Source organism: Mauremys mutica, chromosome 5 (genome assembly GCF_020497125.1).
Source record: "Mauremys mutica isolate MM-2020 ecotype Southern chromosome 5, ASM2049712v1, whole genome shotgun sequence".
In the NCBI taxonomy this organism is placed as follows: Eukaryota; Metazoa; Chordata; order Testudines; family Geoemydidae; genus Mauremys; species Mauremys mutica.
Window position 1 is genome coordinate 103,642,568 of NC_059076.1, and position 18,769 is coordinate 103,661,336.

Consider the following 18,769-nt stretch of genomic DNA (forward strand, 5'->3'; position numbering starts at 1 on the left):
CACAAGGTCCCATCTGAGCTGAGGTCAGCAGAGTCCAGGGGTGTGAAATATAATTTTGGTATCACACTCAAACAAGCAGATCTTGGTTTATGGTTGGAGTTTTGGGAAGTACCTCTACTCTCTTCCTCCCAATTTGAATCCTGAAGTTCAAGCTAAACTGAACAATGTGTTTGTCTCCTTGCCCCATTGGTGAGATGCTGTTGTCATTTGTGGGGTTAGTAATGGCATCCCAGAGAGCAGAGTACATCTGGTAAGGCCCAAATCTCTCATGCTTTGGGTTCCCATATGCACATTGTAGTGTTATTTCTGAAGAAACTACGAAATATGCCAACTGCAAAATGAGTTGCAGTGAGCTTCTGCTGCCTTGTGGTACATGGAACCTCCCTCTGAGAACTCCTATTGATGGGGAGGAGACCTGCTAAGTTACTCCTTCCCTCAAAAACTGCTGCTGGTGGGCAGGGGCATCCAAACCTTGCTACAATGTGTCCTAACAGCAGAAGGGAGAAGATTGCTAAATTTCTTAAAAAGAGTGCTGCTGCCAGTTGAGTGGGGTTCTCAAAAGTCTGGCTAGTTCACAGATTTCTTCCTTTCCTGACCCCTACAGCAGTTTTGACATTGTTTTCAATGCTGTCAAAATCCTCCAGGTGCTTATCCAAACCTTCTGAAAATACCCAACACCAGCAGAAACTGCTGTTTCTAACATGTCAGCAATGCTTATCAAATACTGGGGTAAGATGATAGAACTCCTGTGTATAGCAGAAACAAAGAGTTGCTGTGGTTCTTCACAAACTTCGGTATTAGAAGTAAGAAAAAATGTAGTGGGAGAACTGAAAAGCATGGGGACCTTTAAGGTTTAAGTATGCAATTGGAGAAAAACATTTTTGGAAGCAACAACATACTAGTCTTTACTGTCACTCAGTAGAGGTTCTCTGCTCTCAGGCTAAGCATTTTGTTCATGAGGGGAAAAAAACCTGACAACTGTCAAGATCATCAGGGCTCTCAGATCTATTCCCTTTTTACCCCTGGATTGTCACTCAGTGTCTGCTTGGGATAAAGTGCTAAATGTAGAAATATTAACCTGAGAAATAACTAAACTCTAAGAAATAAGGCATAGTGCTCTCATACAATGAACATAAACAGACTTGGTAAGCAGAGGCTAAAATAATTATACATACACACACACACACACACACACACAATATAAAGATGCTGCAACATAAAGGAACAAATTCATCCTTCCTGCAACTCAGTTCAAATTATATTGAATTTTCAGAACTGAGCTCAACCTCTGAGAGGGGGAATTTTCATTAAAAATTCCCCTTAATTTTATTTTAAAAATACCCAAAACATTTTAAAATCAAATTTTAGACAGTGTTTTGGTTTTGGATTTACTCCAAATTTTTTTAAAATTTGTGTCCAAACCAAAAAAAAATCATTATTTGCACAGATTTACTCAGGAGTTTTACTACAAATTTCGTAAAAATGGTGTATTTCAAATACTTTTTCCATTGTTGAATTTCCAGTCCATTCGTAACTTGTTACATTAGTGGGCTATCAGCAATCAGATAGGTGTGTTGACCTGGAATTATTCTTCCCTTGTCAAATAACTTTGTATGTCAGTGGGGTCAAGAGTCATGTGAAGTTCTAGCTTCATGCCACTCATGATTCTAGTAACAATTCAGTAGCGGAGGACATGCATATTGACCAAAGAATAAGTGACACAAAAAAGAAACGTGCAAGAACAAACTGCTTAACTTAATAGTTTTTTTCATTATTGCAACTCTTAGCTACTTGAGAAGAGACTTTTAACAAATCAGGTAATCATACAATTCAGCTTACACAAACAGTTAATTCTTTTAAATCAATTATAAATATTTACTACCTTCCAACTGGAGAAGTGATTTAAACACATGGTGAAACTCAATCTAGCTGCATTGGTCCCAATGAAAGTTTGAAGTTGTAGTGAAGTGGGCACAAAGAACAAAACTTGTATTTGACTATTGAGTGAAGTTAGCACTGAGTTTATTGTTCACTTTACTTTATTTGACTGATGTAAACAAATTGCTTCATTCACTTTGCAAGTAACATAAAATAAAATAGTTCATTTAGACAATAATAACTGATGGGAAAGTCATTTCCTGCCAACTAATGAGCATGGGAATTGAAAGCCCAAGATGAAGTCTGAGATCCCCTTGACCCAAACAGTCATTATCTGCCAGGCCCAGAAACCATTATTGTTGTTATGAAACAGAAAATATAAAAATAAAAATAATTACTTTGTGTTGTGAAATGTTATTGCCTGATCATTGCCACGGTTACACTTTTCTCTTTATAGTACCAGTCTTTCCCAAGCAGGTAAAGACCAACAAAAAACGGATAGAAAAGCAGGGACACAATTCCCAGGTCTTGCTAGGTTCTGTTCAACACAAGATCCAGTCTGCAGGAGAGCATAAAAACAATGATGCGGGTCCTGAGTCTAAAGCGTGATTCACTCCTAGCACAATTTAGAGCTGATCTAAGTTGCCCATCTATTTGTTGCATCACTCTGTTATCTCTCAATTAAATCAAATAATGAATACATAATTTAATTACTCGGATTAAAAAATTAAACAGAAGCTCGTATCCTCTTTTCCACTTACCCTGGAAGTATTGGAACCCAGAATAGCAGAAAAGGAATAGCTTTTATTGAAGTCAGACAGAATAACTAAAGTCCTCTGAACTATACATTAAGCTTACCTAAGTTCCATTGAAATCCACCTGTGCAGCACTCCAGTGCAGCAAGCTGGAAATTCTGCAGCATCTTAAAATATATTGAAAACAGAGGGTTTTACTGAATAATACTATCAGTATGGTGTTCCTTGTAATACTGGTTTGAATGTGATGTTCAATTAGGTTATAGCAGGGATTGGCAACCTTCAGCATGTGGCCCATCAGGGAAATCCGCTGGTGGGCCAGGATGGTTTATTTACTTGCAGCATCCGTAGGTTCAGCCGATTGCAGCTCCGACTGGCCACAGTTCACCATTTCAGGCCAATGGGGGCTGCGGGAAACAGCATGGGCCAAGGGATGTGCTGGCCGCTGCTTCCCGCAGCCCCCATTGGCCTGCAACATTGAACCACAGTCAGGGAGAGCTTAATCAATTTCAAGGCCAGAAACAATTATTGTGATTGTTCTTTGTTACACAAGCCATTTGACTTCCATTTCTTATTTGAACTAGAGCATATCTTTTTAGAAAAACCTCCAGTCTAGTGTACTCATAGTCATGTTTAGCAGCTGTGCAAAATACTCCAAGCTATTGTTTTGAGTAGTCTGTAGACTGAGGAAGGTTACACAGCTTTGCATTTGGAAATGGAATTGCTCAGAAGTATCTTGCTGAAACAGTTTTCTGGCAAAAAAATGATTTTTTTTAAAAAATGTTGATTTTATTGACATTTCATTAAAATAACTAAATTAAATATGTTGAACTTTTTGTTTTAAAATAATTTTAAATTATTGGTTTTTATGTATTAAAATATTTAAATAATTTCAAAAAGTCAAAATTAGAACAAAATGTCTTATTTTTCTAAATGAAATAATGTAATCATCCCCAAATATTATTATTTATCATTATTATTATTATTTATTATTTATTATTGTTTTATTTGGAATTTCATTTTGTGGGAAAGGGTTTTTTTATTATTTTGTTTAGTTTTGTTCCATTTCAAAATGAAAAAAAAATGAAATTGTGGAATTTCCTGAAAAAAAAAAATCTGGTTCCTTCTCAGCTCTGTGTGGGAGGCTGAACAAATGGACTTAAGAGGAAGTTACATTCTGAAGCACAATTCTACACCAAACTGAAATGCTAAGAAATAATGGGTAAATTGTTCCCAGTGGTTAATTATTCTTATTGTTAAAAATTACATCTTATTTCCAGTCTGAATTTGTGCAGCTTCAACTTTCAGATATTGGATTGTGGTATGAAAATAAGAACATCAGAGAGGCCATACTCACCCAATATCCTGTCTTCCAACAGTGGCCAGTGACAGATGCTTCAGAGGGAATGAACAGAACAGGGCAATTATTGAATGATCCATCCCCTGTCATGCAGTCCCTGCAAGGTAATTAGTCAGTTCTGTGCTGGGCTCTAGGCCAGGGGTTGGCAACCTCTGGCACGCGCCTCGCCAGGGTAAGCACTGTCCCAGGCCAATGGGGGCGGCAGGAAGCAGCGCAGGCAAGGGATGTGCAGGCCATTGCTTCCTGCCATCCCCATTGGCCTGGGACGGTGAACCGCGGCCAGTGGGAGCTGCGGTCTGCTGAACCTGCTGATGCGGCAGGTAAACAAACTGGCCCGGCCCACCAGGGTGCTACCCTGGCAAGCCATGTGCCAGAGGTTGATGACCCCTGCTTTAGGCATTCCATAAGCCAGGAACTGGTCTGGTCACTCCCAGAGCAGTTAAATAAGCCCCACAGGAGGAACAGCAGCTCAGTTTCCTCAATGTCACTCCAAGACTTGGAACTCTTTCCTGCCTGATGGTGGTAACAGTCTCCCCAAGCCTTAGCCTGTTCTAGCCTTGCTCTCATTCCAGCTCTATTCCTAGCTGTACTTTCACTCCAGTCCTGCTCTCACTTCAGCCCTGCTCTGGACTCCTGATTCTGGCTCTGACCCCTAGCTCCAACCACGAGGCATGACCATCCCCATCACAGTTGCTGACAGTCTGAGTTTCTAGCAGTCAGAGGTTTTGGAATACCCAGATAATGGGATTGTGTCCCTGATCATCTTGGCTAATAACCACTGATGGACCTATCCTCCATGAACTTGTCTATACCAGTGGCTCTTAACATTTCCAGACTATTGTACCCTTTCAGGAGTCTGATTTGTCTTGTCTACCCCAAAGTTTCACCTCACTTAAAAACTACTTGCTTACAAAATCAGATATAAAAATTCAGAAGTGTCACAGCACACTATTACAGAAAAATAGCTTACTTTCTCATTTTTACCATATAATTATAAAATAAATCAATTGGAATATAAATGTGTACTTACATTTCAGTGTAAAGCATATAGAGCAGTATAAACAAATCATTGTATGAATTTTTAGTTTGTGCTGACTTTGCTAATGCTTTTTACATAGCATGTTGTAAAACAAGGCAAATATCTAGATGAGTTGATAACCCCCTGGAGGACCTCTGTGTACCCTCAGAGATATGTGTACCCCTGGTTGAGAACCACTGGTCTATATTTTTGGCCTTCACATTACCCGCTGGAAACAAGTTCCACCAGTTGATTGTGCTTTGTGTGAAGTATTTCCTGTTAGTTTTAAACCTATTAATTTCATTGGGTGACCCCTACTTCTTGTGTTATGTGAAGGTGTGATGCCCCGCACTGGCCTGAAAGGGTTAAAATCAGCCTAGAGAGGCTGAGCAGCAGGTAGCCGAAGGAGTGGCTGCAGGGGAAATAGACAATTAGGGCAGCAGCTGCAGACAATTAGGGCAGCGGCTGGACCAGCCAAGCAGGGCTCAGCTGGCCCATATAAAAGGAAGCTGCAAAGCAACCTGAGTTAGTGTGCTACAGGGAGCTCTAGGGAGAAAACTGGCTTCCTAAATAGCTACAGAGAGACCATCACCTGGGGAAGGGCAGGTCCTAGCAGGGAAGGAGTGGCCTGGCTGTGGACTACCAAGCAACTTTGAGGAGTGGCTGGACTCTTGTTGGAGGAGTCCCCTGGAAGCTGGGGAGGGGGGGACCGAATGGTGACATGGCTGGGGGGTAGTGCTACAAAGCAGACACGGAGAGAAAGGAGCCATAATGGGTCTGCAGGCTGAGGCAAGGATGGAAGAGCCACCAACACCTGGGTGCGCACCTGCTGGGACCGAGCTAATTCCTGAAATGCCCAGTAGGAGGTGCCACAGCCATGAGTCAGACCTCATGACAGAAGGGGTAAATAAATTACATTTACCTTCTCCACACCATTCCTCTATCATATCCCCCTTTAGTCATCTCTTTTCTAAGATGAACAGTACATATTTTTAATCTGTGTTCACATGGAAGCTGTTCCTTACCCATAATCATTTGTTGTCCTTTTGTGTACCTTTTCCATTTCCAATATATCTTTTTTTGAGATGGAGTGACCAGAACTGCACACAGTATTGAAGGTGCGGGCATACCATGGATTTATATAATGGCATTATGATATTTTCTGTTTTATAACTTATCCCCTTCCTAATGCTTCCCAATATTCTGTTAGCTTTTTTTTGAATAGATATTGTCAAAGAACTATCTATGTCTCTCTTGAGTGGCAACAGCTTATTTAGACCCCATGATTTTGTACGTGTAGTTGGGATTATGTTTTCCAATATTCATTACTTGAAATTCACTGTTGATAAATACATTTGCCATTTGTTTCCCAGTTACCCAGCTTCATGAGATCCCTTTGTAACTTTATGAGGTCTTCTTTGGACTTAACTATCTTGAATAATTTTGTATCATCTGCAAGCTTTGCCACCTCCCTATTTACCCCATTTTCCAGATAACTTATATATTGAATAGCCCTTGTCCCCATACAGATCCTGGGGGAAGGGATCCCACTATCTCTCTCCATTGTGAAAACTGACAGTTTATTCCATTTCCTGTATTTAATCAATTACTAATCATTGAGAGGACCTCCCCTCCGATCTCATGACTGTTTACTTTGCTTAAGAACCTTTGGTGTGGGATGTTATCAAAGGCTTTCTGAAACTACAGAATTATACCTTTCTCTGCCAGATTGAAGAGCCCCTTAAGTAAGTTATATATACTTATAGACTGTGATCAAGACATAACTTAACATTCACTTTGTTAAGCTAAAGAGAACGAGCTCTTTAAGTTTATCACTAGAAGGTATGTTTTCTAATCCTTTAATCATACTCATGGCTCTTCGCTGAACCTTCCCCAATTTTCCAACAGCCTTCTTGAATTGTGAGCAACAGAACTTGGTACAATATTGCAGCAGTGTTTGCACCAGTGCCAAATATATAGGGATACTTCTACTCAAGATTCCCCCATTTATGTATCCCAGGATCAAATTAGCTCTTTTGGACACAGTGTCATACTGTGGGTGTTCACCTGATCATCCACCTTGACTCCCAAATCTTTTTCTGAGTCACTGATTCCCAGGATAGAGTCCCCCATCATGTAAATAAGACCTACATTTTGGTTCCTAAATGTACACATTTACCTGCATTAAAATGCATGTTTGCTTGCACACAGTTTACCAACTGACTTGGATGTCCTCTTCATTATTTACCACTCCCCTAGTTTTTGTGCCATCTGGGAAGGGATGGGAACATAATCCTATGAGAGTGCTTTTCAGTCCTAGCGCCCCTACAATAAGTCAGGGGTGAAGGAGGTGAATTAGGCAGAGGCCCACATTGGTAATGGCCATTTTTCAAGTCGATCAGAATATAAGAGAAGTGGAAATTGAAAGTTGGTGTAGGGAACCAGAGAGGAGCCCATTTGGGTGTAGTGATACCTTTGGAAGCTTGGTTCTTTACTGACCAATTTTGTCTTAATGCAAAGCAACTAGCATCTTGAAAAGTTCAAGTATATATATTGGGAACGTGAGGGAATTTACTCCACTTCACTATTTAAGTTAACAAGGGGTTGGGGAAGGGAAGATTTAGATAGGGCTTTGGAATTTGGGGATCTTTGAGAGAGATCTGACCCCATGACTTTCAGAGGGTCAAAAAGCAATTAAGAGATAGCAATGAGGTGTCCTAATGCTGCAAGAGGGTGTGGAAACTGGGATTAGTTGGAGGGATGGTTGCTGCAGGGATTAATGACAGCAAGGATTTAGATAGGGTTTTGGAATTGGGGATCTGCAATAGGGGGAAGAGGGACCTAACATCCTGACTCATAACATGTCACCAAACCAATTAAGGAATGGCAAGTAGCACCAAAATAATAGAAGAGTGTGGGGGAGGATGGGATTGACCAAATCTAAGCAGTACAGACTGATTTAGTGTAGATCCACAATTTGTTCTCAGGGAAAGGAGTTACCTCTAAGAAGGAAATTTCAGTTCATGGCAACATCAAAGAACATACATTGTTGAAGTTCTCCCGGAGAAGTCATTCAGGAATGCATTGGTGACACCCGCAGTATAGCTTGGAATGGGAGTCTTCCAAATCAAGCCTATCACTAGTAGCATTTGAATGCATACAAGGTTGGAGCCCATTGTTAAGGAGGATAATGCAGTGGTTTATGTACTAAATTATTTGCATTTATTCCCTCCTTCAGGATCATGTGAATGGGTACCCGAGTGGGTGACTGGATGCATGGGCATAATATTGGGCATTTGGCTCACAGGCTCACCTCAACAGTGAGGCAGTTCTGAGTCAGCATGGTGGGAGGGGCACACCACAGGGAGCAAAAGAGCATATCACAGAGGGGCATGCTCTGGGGCTGTTACCCTGAAATTTAGGCTTTGAAGTGCCCCTAGAATAACCTGCCTATCACCCCCTTAATCTGCTTTTCCTGGGATTTGGGTCTCAAGGGTATTAAGGAAACACGTGAAGGACACTGACAAACTGATTGTCTCTCACACTTTGTTTTTTATTGATGTAACTAATAATCCCTAATACAGTATAATCTAAAATCCTAACTAAAACACAAATCTCTTATTGCAAATTAAAGAGCATCTAAACTACAATAGTATACACTTTAAATTCTAAGCGAGGTGCTCCATTGTAGATGGCTGGTCTACAATAGATTGCTGGAAGCAATTCTTAATTTATACTTTAAGTTTTACATAAAATATAATTAAAACAGGCACATTTCAAGCATACACATCTATACTATACAGTAAATTTATAGTTAAACTATTATATTTATACCATTCCTTGATTCTGCTGCAGTTACAAATGTTGCTGCTGCCTGCTGCTGCTATTTTCAGTTTATTCTCAGTCAGTTCTGTTTGCAGTTCTTACTACAGATGCTTCCCGATTTACGCAAGTTGAATTTTGCATAAATCAGGAACATATACCCAATAATTATGTGTGCTGCCCTCTCCCCCCACACACACACACACAAAAAGCTTACAGAACTTACAGAACTTTTTCAGTAAATGTGGATTTGCATAAATCGGGTTTGTGTAACCCAGGGAGCATCTGTATTGCAGCTCACTCCCAACAGTTTCTCTGGCTCTGTCATTTTGTTCCTTAGTTATTTTGTTTCAGTGTTGCCAATGTTGTGGCTGCTGCTGCTATTACTGCTGCTGTCTGCTGTTTTTTAGGTGCTTTCTTCAAGAGAACTCTCCTCTGAATTCTAAACTGTCTTTCCAGCAGATCTTCTGTTCTCTTGGTCAGTCCTCTGATCTCTCACTCCAGCAGTTCTTCCAGCAGCGTTTTTGTTGGTTTCCAATTTCTTTGTCCATCTTCGCCGGAGTGCTCTAATAGCTGCTGGGTGTCTTAGAAATTCTTGGCTTTCTGCCAATTAACTGAACTTTTCATTCTATCTTAGTACCAATCATGGTCAAGATCTGCATATTCCACAAGGGTGGAGTGGCCCTTGTGTATTCAGAATAGAGATCAGTCAGACAAAATGGAACCTGGATAATTTCTCGGCTATCAGGACCAGCTGATCCCCTTGTACACTCTTTAGCAGCCCAGTAGCAGGTGCTAGATGTGATCATTTTTCACCTCAGTGAAAATGATTTGGGAGCATGTAAGGGGATGGACTTGATGATCAAAGCTAAGAGGGAGTTGGGGCAGATCCAGGATTTTTTTCCGGGGGGTGACTATGGTGGGAAGCCACAAAGCCTCTGTGGGTTGATATGTCTACACTACTGCAATTATATTTTTACAAACTTTACCTTGTGAGGTATAATTTAAAAACTAACACACTGGTCGATATCATTGTAGAATATGTGACAATGCTGCAGGTGGAGTTATGGATGTCCTCTGATATTATGTTTTAAAGTCTGTATTTGAACAAAGTAGAAACAGGTCTGCCCAGATCTTGAGTACAAATGAAGCAGGGTGACCAGTGAGAATGGAAATACAATTTATATATGCGGTAAACAGAACCATCAGAGCTCACAAGTAATTGAGGCGTCAGCATGACTGGATTATAAAGAATTTGTATTTGCTTGTCTAACCAGCCTGGTTGTCAGGCAGTGACAATGAGGGTCCATTTACATAAAAGATAAACAAAGCGATCAAGCTAACAAGGGGAAGTGGTGGTAACTCAGCTATCAAAGGTGATGGATACTGCACCACCAAGAAACCTTCCTGCTTCTTGAAGCAGGGTCAATCAACTTTGAGAGATGCTTTTCAAAGGTTTACAGGACTTCAAAGAGGGGGGCAGTGAACCTAAAAAGAAAAGGCAAAGTGCTGGTTTCTACTTCAGTGGAAGGTCCAGATTGAGAGATGGCCACTCAGGCTGGACCAATAATACTGGTGAGCAAAATCTAAAACAAAGACTGTTCCTTGCTAGATTGCTTTAGACTTTTAGACGTGTAGCTTTTTACACTTTAATTTGCTTGTAACCATCTCTACCTTTTTATTTTTTTACTTGGCATCACTTAACCTATGTCCTCTTGTTAATAAACTTGTTTTATTTAAATTTAAACCAACCCAGTGCTGTATTTGAATTGAAGTAATTGTTAACTCCAATTAATGTGGCAAACTCCTGAGTATTGTCTCTCTAAAGGAGAAAATAAACTTTATTTCTCTGAGTGGTCCAGGAGAAGGTTTGATGCTTCAGGATAGACAGTTTTGGGGAAATTTGGGACTGGAGATGTGTTGGGGACACTTGGCTATTAGTAACCAAGGCTGGTGGAGAACAGTGTATGCCTGTGGTGTAACAAGCAGACTGCTGGAGTCACAGCTACTGAACCAGGGCTGCTTATCACACAGGCACTCAGTGCACCTTGTATGCTTGCTGGGAGCATCCAGATAAGGGAACCACAGCAGCAAGCATTTTAATGCACCCAGCATTACAGTGACACAAACTATCATTGGTCTAAATTTTACCCCAAAATGTGACCAAGAGTAGAAGCCAATTCTTCCATAACTGGTGCCAGATAAAAAATGACGAACTCAAGGCTGGAATAACCCCCAGCTCGACTGTATGCTAGTTTTGTTCAAAAGAAGTCTTATAAGAATGTATTTAGTATTTCATCTATGAAATGCTTTTAAAATGCTTCATGAATTAATCTCACTTTTATGTCTGTATTCCATGGCATAAAGAAATATGTAAGTTTTGATTTATAGCTTTGAAAATGTTTGCTCTAAACTTGTCAATCCAGGCATGGGAATTCTTCTTCCCTCACACCCCCTCCAGCCCATTAAGGAGGACTATCAAGATTAAACTGGTCCTTAAGGATCATGGTACAAATGATTGCTGAATGGCCCTATCACACTTTGGCAATCCTATGTGCAAGGGAGCATGTCTCATGGACTGGAAGGCTAAATCTAAAAGATTAAACTGGGCCAGAAGAAAAATTTTCATCTCTTTGAACTCTCACGGGACCAGAGATTCTAAACTAAGGTAGAGATCTCCAAGGGTTACATCTGAGTGTCCGTCTTGCAAGGCATTTTGAATTGACAGATTACTACATCTGTCATTTTTATGGTAACTCATATGTTTATTTGCTCGCTTGAACCTGTAATTCTCATTCCTTTCTCATAGATAAGTCTGTAGTTTGTTTATGACAGGATTGGCTACTGGCATTGTCTTTGGTGTAGGATTTAGATCTGGGATAAGTGACTGGTCTCTTGGGACTGGAAACAACCTCAATGTGTTATGATTTTGTGTGTGTCTGTTTGTCTGTACGTGACCATTTATCAGATAGGCTCTCCAGTCTATCTGATAAATGGTCACTTACAGACAGATAATCTTTCCACCCAGGCAAGTTGGACTAAGGAGACTCTGTGACTCCAGGGATAAGCCTATTACTGTGATCCAGGAGTTCACATTTGTTACTTAGTTGGTGAAATCAACATGCCACCAATTTTGGGGTGCCTGTATTGTTTTTGACCATCTTCCCTGAGGTAGGCCCTTGTGGTTGTGAGCCACTCCAGACAGCATGACAGTGATCTTTATAAGTTGTATAAATTATGTCTATTGGACTTCTAATTGCAATTTCTATAACAGTCATGAAGGCAATAGCTTTGTCACTGCAGAAAATTCCCTCGAAGAGACCCATGGTATTTCATCAAGAAATTATATTTAAATTTGCCATGCTCTACAGGCTTATCCATCTACCTCAACACTTCAGAATCTTCAAAACAGCAAGTAGTTTGTTGAAACACAGAACATGCTGTTTCTCTGTTCTATGAAAATCCATTAAGATCAATTAGTGCCTTTATTTCCATAGTCTTTCATAACCATTCTCTCGGTGTTTCACAAAGATTATACATTTTCATGTCCCTTATAAACAATTATTTATTATTATTACTTACCAAATAATCAGTTAACATTCTAATCATGTACAGTTAGGCTCTTTATCATTCTGGATGGACTAATTTAAGACATTAAATCAAGGAGTTTAAAATCAGAACAAAAGAACTTCAGAGAGCCCATTGGCCAAAGAGTTTCCTCCCATTTCTCAGTTGGAGAGTGCTTTTAGAAACACCTTGTTAAAATTCCATCAGCAAACTGAAGGGAGGGTTTAAATGATTTCCTAGTCTCTTAGGGAGGTCACATCCACTCTGGATACAGCTAAATCATCATGCCAAAGATTGCTTTTATCCCTGGACTCAAAAATATTTTTGAAGAGCATTTTTCCCCCTCTGTTAGTGTCAGGTATTTAAAAAAATGGGGTGGGGGGAGAATTATACCCACAAATTTCACTCATTTTCAAATGTATGCAAGTTGATCACCGTGTCTTACTACTTTGCATACGTTTCAGGAACAATATATCAATCTATCCAGCAAGTGCATTAACACAATTGTTTGCCATTTTGTGTATTTTAAAATATAAATAAATAATTTACATCACGTGAGGTGCAAAAAAGACACACACACCCCCAAGCAACGCAAGAAAGAGCGACCTACGCACTGTCCATACCAGCGCTATGTTGGCAGGAGAAGCTCTCCCACCAATATAGTAATTATGCTGATGGGGAAGCGTTCTCCCATTTGCATAGAGTGTCTTCACCAGATGTGCTACAGCTGAATCACTGCAGCTGCACTGATGTAGCGTTTCTAGTGTATACCTGGCCATAGATTGAACATGTAACAAAACTAAAGGGAGCTTGGACTGTATCAACTAAGAAATTGAGGAGTGTGTGTATTCAGAAAGGAATGATTTTCCATTACAATATAATTCCTAATGTTGTCAGAGTGGTACCGGTATGGTGCTCTGCTCTCTCCAATGTTGATATCACTCGGCTGCGTGCGTGTGTTCCCTCTGTGTGCTGTCCCAGCTCTGCACAGATAGCTGACACAGCAGACCCAACGAGAACCCCCAATAACCACAGAGTCTAGTAAGATGCAAAGTCACGTCGACTAGGTTTATTGCGACCTCGGACACAGATTGCAGTTCCCCGTAGATTATTTAGTCTACCGGGCATACTACTAATAGGTGCCTCTTGGCAATGGACTGGGCTCAGTCAGTGGCGGGACTTTCCACTGCCCCCTAGGCCGGACAAAGACACCGCCCCAGGAATGCATTCTTATACACAGATACAAACAAGTTACACATCACACCTGACGTATTGAGGGGCCACCCCTCTACGCAGCAAAGTTCAACCTCTCTACTTATTTAGGTGCCGCCTTGTACCTTGTACATGTTGATTCGATCAAAACAACTCTATCCATCATTTTACCCTTTTGCCCTTGTCAATGGGATGGGTCGGCCTGTCCTTTTGTTATCTATGGAATGTTTCAGTGTAGTGTGTTCTAATGCTGTGTTTATACTTCGGTATGCTAGGTGAATATATGTTTATGCAACGTCAGCCTTTTTCCTGCCAGCTTCTGTGAACTGAGCCAGCCTTCAGCTCACAGCCTCCCTTTGCTTTTTAGCTAAGTCTTGTTCATTACTTCAGTTCAGGCCTCATACTGGGCCTTTATCAGGGCCTGCACTTTCTACACCTAACAGGTACTGTATTTACACATTTTGTAGTGGATATGCTAGATCACAAATCTCTCAAAAACACAGGCAGGTCCAGCACAAATTATAGCTTCAATTACTATTCCTCTAACAGTCTTAGGCTGGATCTTGGGGGAAAGAACATGTAGAGAGACCCTTATGCCTGTTCAGATATTCACTGAAGTTAAGGGCATAAGACTCCACTTCTGTAGATCTTTATAGAACTGAGACCTTTGAATTTGCATGGAACATACATGTTATCTTCCTATCTTCCTACCTCAGACCAACCCACTTTGTTTCCAAGCATTTTGAAGTATTCTTCTTCACACCATACATCAGAGTTGAACATAGGAACCCATCATTTTAACAGGAGATTTGCAATTTTATATTGGCTGTGATGTGCATGACACTAATTGTGTAGATTTAAAATAATAGGGAGTTTTAAGTACACCTAGTCACCACATATAATTGTGTGTGTTGGCATGTGAACATGCACATACATAAAATGGTCATTTAGTAAATGCATTTCTGTAATTGTTATTTATTATCATGGTCTTTTTTTTAGGGTTTCATAGTCCTCAATCTGGCATTTCACCCAACATATTACTAGCTGAATTTTTTTTTTAAAATTCATTCTTCCTGATTTTGTACTTGCATTCCCTCTTTCTTCTGTGGCTAGTATAGTTTGTCTTTGAATTAGAGTTATGTAGATACAGACAGACTGAAATATTTGTATCTCATCTGAAAGAGTACTTGTGAATTTGTTCTGTTACCATTCACTGAAAGCAGTAAGGATTCACAGAGTGGGAGCAAGAACTTTGAATTTTCCCAGTAATTGAAAAGAAAACTAAATACTTTCTTCTCTTGCATTCCCAGTCCCCAATACTTTTGTGAAGCTGTCACAGAATGTTTAAGCATTTCATGTGAGTAGTTATTTGTGTACCCCTGTCTAGATAAACATGGTCTCTATCCCATAATCAAACATGAGAGGTAATGTTTTCAAAAAAGTACCCAAGTCACTTTTTTGGCAGATTAAATTAAATGTTGATAGATGCAAAGTAATGCACATTGGAAAACATAATCCCAGATATAAAATTAGCTGTTACCATTCAAGAAAGATCTTGAAGTCATTGTGGATAGTTCTCTGAAAACATCCACTCAATGTGCAGCAGCAGTCAAAAACATTAACACAATGTTAGGCATCATTAAGAAAGGGATAGATAAGACATAAAATATCATATTGCCTCTACATAAATCCATGATACACCCACATTTTGAATATTACATGCAGATATGGTTGCCCCATCTCAGAAAATATATCTTGGAATAGGAGAAGGTTAAAAAAAGGGCAACAAAAATTATTAGGGGTATTGAACAGATTCCATGTGAGCAGAGACTAATAAGACTGGGACTTTTCAGCTTGGAAAAGAGATGACTAAGGGAGAATATGATAGAGGTCTATACAATTGACTGACTGGTGTGGAGAATGTAAATTAGGAAGTGTTATTTATAACTTGTAACACAAGAACTAGGGCTCACCAAATGAAATTAATATGCAGCAAGTTTAAAACAAAAAGTAGTATTTATTCACACAATGCACAGTCAACAGATGAGGTAGACAAGGCTTTCTTTGGACAACTAACAGAAGTTTCTAGATCACAGGCCCTGGTTCTCATGGGGGACATCAGTCACCCTGACATCTGCTGGGGGAGCAATACAGCAGTGTACAGACAATCCAGGACGTTTTTTGGAGACTGTTGGGGACAACTTCCTTGTGCACGTCCTGGAGGAACCAACTAGGGGCTGTGCTCCTCTTGACCTGCTGCTCCCAAACAGGGAAGAATTGGTAGGGGAAGTAGAAGTGGGTGGAAACCCAGGCAATAGTGACTATGAGATGGTCAAGTTCAGTTTCCTGTGAAAGGAGAGCAGTAGAATATGGACCCTGGACTTCAGAAAAGCAGACTTTGATTCCCTCAGGGAACTGATGAACAGGATCCCCTAGGAAGGGGGAAAGGAGTCCAGGAGAGCTGGATATATTTAAAAGAAGTATTATCGAGGGTGCAGGAACAAACCATCCTGATGTGCATAAAGAATAGTAAATATAACAGGTGACAGCTCGGCTTAGCAGTGAAATCTTTGGTTATCTTAAACACAAAAAGGAAGCTTACAAGAGGAGGAAACTGGGAAAGATGACTAGGGAGTAGTATAAAAATATTGCTCAAACTTGCAGGAGTGTAATCAGGAAGGCCAAAGCACAATTAGAGTTGCAGCTAGCAAGGGATGTGAAGGATAATACAAGGGTTTCTACGGGTATGTTAGCAACATGAAGAAGGTCAGGGAAAGTGTGGGACCCTTACTGAATGGGAAAGGCAACCTAGTGACAGATGATGTGGAAAAAGCTGAAGTACTCAAGGCTTTTTTTGCCTTGGTCTTCACAGGCAAGGTCAGCTCCCAGATTGCTACACTGGGCAACACAGTATGGGGAGGAGGTGAGCCACACTCAGTGGTGAAATAACAGGTTAAGGACTATTTAGAAAATCCGGACATGCACAACTCCAAAGGTCCAGATCTAAGGCATCCGAGGGTGATGAGGGAATTGGCTGATGTGATTGAAGAGCCATTGGCCATTATCTTTGAAAACTTGAGCGATTGTGGGAGATCCCAGATGATTGGGGAAAAGGCAAATATGGTGCCCATCTTTTAAAAAAGGGAATAAGGAGAATCTGGGGAACTACAGACTGGTCAGGCTTACCTCTGTCCCTTGAAAAATCATGGATCAGGTCTTCAAGGAATCCATTTTGAAGCACTTGGAGAAGAGGAAGGTGATCAGGAACAGTCAACTTGGATTCACAAAGGGCAAGTCATGCCTGACCAACCTGATTGTCTTCTATGATGAGAGAACTGTCTCTGTGGATATGGGGAAAGTGGTGGACATAATATACCTTGACTTTAGCAAAGCTTTTGATACAGTCTCCCACAGTATTATTGCCAGCAAGTTAAAGTATGGATTGGATGACTGGACTACAAGGGGAATAGAAAGCTGGCTAGATCATCTGGCTTAATGGGTAGTGATCAATGGCTCAATGTGTAGTTGACAGCTGGTATCAACCAGAGTGCCCAAGAGATCAGACCTGGGGCCAGTTTTGTTCAACATCTTCATTAATCTTGATCATAGGATGGATTGCACCCTCAGCAAATGCGTGGATGACACTAAGCTTGGGGGAGAGGTAGATGTGCTGGAGGGTAGGGTCCAGAGTGACCTAGACAAATTGGAGGATTGGGCCAAAAGAAATCTGATGAGGTTCAACAAAGACAAGTGCAGAGTCCTGCACTTAGGATGGAAGAATCCCATGTAATGCCATAGGCTGGGACTGACTTGCAAAGCAGCAGTTCTGCGGAAAAGGACCTAGCGATTACAGTGGACGAGAAGCTGGATATGAGTCAACAGTGTGCGCTTGTTGCCAAGAAGGCTAACGGCATATTGGGCTGCATTAGTAGGATCATTGCCAGCAGATCAAGGGAAGTGATTATCCCCCTCTCTTAGGCACTGGTGAGGCCACATCTGGAGTATTGGGTCCAATTTTGGGCCCCCTACTACAGAAAGGATGTGGACAAATTGGAGACTCCAGTGGAAGGCAATGAAAATGATCAGGGGCTTGGCTGTTCTCAGTGGAGGCAGATGACAGAACAAGGAGCAATGTTCTCAAGTTGCAGTGGGGGATGTCTAGGTTGAATATTAGGAAAAACTATTTCACCAGGAGGGCGGTGAAGCACTGGAATGGATTACCTAGGGAGATGGTAGAATCTCCATCCTTAGAGGTTTTTAAGGTCCAGCTTGACAAAGCCTTGGTGGGGATGATTTAGTTGGTTTTGGTCCTGCTTTGAGCAGGGGATTGGACTAGATGACCTCCTGTGGCCTCTTCCAACCCTAATATTTTATGATTCTATTATGAACTTGAGCAAAGTGGCCCTGACCATGCAAAATTGCCCACCTCAAATGCTAACAGGCTTTGGCAGCATGTTGAGAGATCCAAAGCTGTCAGGATGGCTTCCTTTAGTGGTGCTGATGCCAGGATTATTATAGTCACCCTTTCTAGTTTATATAACAGTGTCCCTCAGACCACACAAGACACAAACCTCATCTTTAGGAGAGCTAGGTGTCTGTCTTTTTATCTGACTTTTCTGGTGGTTGCTAAGGTTGCAAAGTTACTTCTCAGGCAGGGTTTTTTTTTGTTTGTTTGTTTTTGCTGCCCTCCCCCCCCCCCCCCCAAAAAATAAATATTTCAGGCTGTAATGATTTCCCCCCACCAAAAAAAAATATAACACATTACTGTATATACTCATAAGAGCACTAAATAAGGCATGTAATGATTATCCCAGCAGTCAAAGGTGCTGAAGTCTTTCAAAAAGTGTAAAGTAGGATTATCATATTTCAAGTTCCCAAAAAGGGACACTGACAGAGGGAGGGAGAGCTGGAGGGGTGGTATGATACCATGCCACCCTTACTTCTGCGCTGCTGCTGGCGGCAGTGCTGCCTTCAGAGCTTGGTGCCTGGTCAGCAGCTGCCACTCTCCAGCTGTCCAACTCTGAAGGCAGTACCACCACCATCAGCAGCACACAAGTAAGGATGGCAATTCTTATTTTAACAATACTAACACCCAGGTGATTTAGACTGGTTTCTAGCTATTCATTTGTAAGTGTTCACTGAGGCCTAGGGCCCTTA